An 877-nucleotide genomic window follows, 5' to 3' on the forward strand; every position below is an offset into this window, starting at 1 on the left:
CTTGGGCGAGAGTAGTACTAGGATGGGTGACCTCCTGGGAAGTCCTCGTGTTGCGTTCCCTTTTTAATTTTTTTGCACCGCGTGCAAAACAAAACGCACGAGCGCGACGTATGTTTAGCACGTTTTATTATTTTGCACGTTTACGGTAAGTTTTAGCTCGCTGCTCATTATTCACGCGTCTAGCGGCGGCAAGCGTGTTCTGAAAGGGGTCGAAACCATGGTAAATAGGCACTGGTGCAGTTGAACCGTGGTAAAACTCGTCTCCGTAGTTGAGCGGGAGCGGCCAAAGGAATGTGCAATCGTGTGTGTAGTGGAGCTGCGAGGGGCAAGCATAAGGGACGAAGACGGGGGTAACATGTCGGATGCGATCATACCAGCACTAAAGCACCGGATCCCATCAGAACTCCAAAGTTAAGCGTGCTTGGGCGAGAGTAGTACTAGGAAGTCCTCGTGTTGCGTTCCCTTTTTAATTTTTTTGCACCGCGTGCAAAACAAAACGCACGAGCGCGACGTATGTTTAGCACGTTTTATTATTTTGCACGTTTACGGTAAGTTTTAGCTCGCTGCTCATTAATCACGCGTCTAGCGGCGGCAAGCGTGTTCTGAAAGGGGTCGAAACCATGGTAAATAGGCACTGGTGCAGTTGAACCGTGGTAAAACTCGTCTCCGTAGTTGAGCGGGAGCGGCCAAAGGAATGTGCAATCGTGTGTGTAGTGGAGCTGGGAGGGGCAAGCATAAGGGACGAAGACGGGGGTAACATGTCGGATGCGATCATACCAGCACTAAAGCACCGGATCCCATCAGAACTCCGAAGTTAAGCGTGCTTGGGCGAGAGTAGTACTAGGATGGGTGACCTCCTGGGAAATCCTCGTGTTGC

At 50.9% G+C, this 877-nt stretch overlaps 1 non-coding gene and 1 pseudogene across 1 annotated transcript; both read left to right on the plus strand.

Annotated features, from left to right (window-relative positions):
- The first annotated feature begins 360 nt into the window (after positions 1-360).
- On the plus strand, positions 361-462 carry LOC123179368 (uncharacterized; annotated as a pseudogene).
- A 301-nt stretch (positions 463-763) lies between these two features.
- LOC123179367 (5S ribosomal RNA) lies at positions 764-877 on the plus strand (the record flags this gene model as incomplete). Its single annotated transcript, XR_006490315.1, has 1 exon — positions 764-877. It is a non-coding gene; the product is annotated as a 5S ribosomal RNA (ribosomal RNA).

Source organism: Triticum aestivum, unplaced genomic scaffold, assembly GCF_018294505.1.
Source record: "Triticum aestivum cultivar Chinese Spring unplaced genomic scaffold, IWGSC CS RefSeq v2.1 scaffold27124, whole genome shotgun sequence".
NCBI classification, from domain to species: domain Eukaryota; kingdom Viridiplantae; phylum Streptophyta; class Magnoliopsida; order Poales; family Poaceae; genus Triticum; species Triticum aestivum.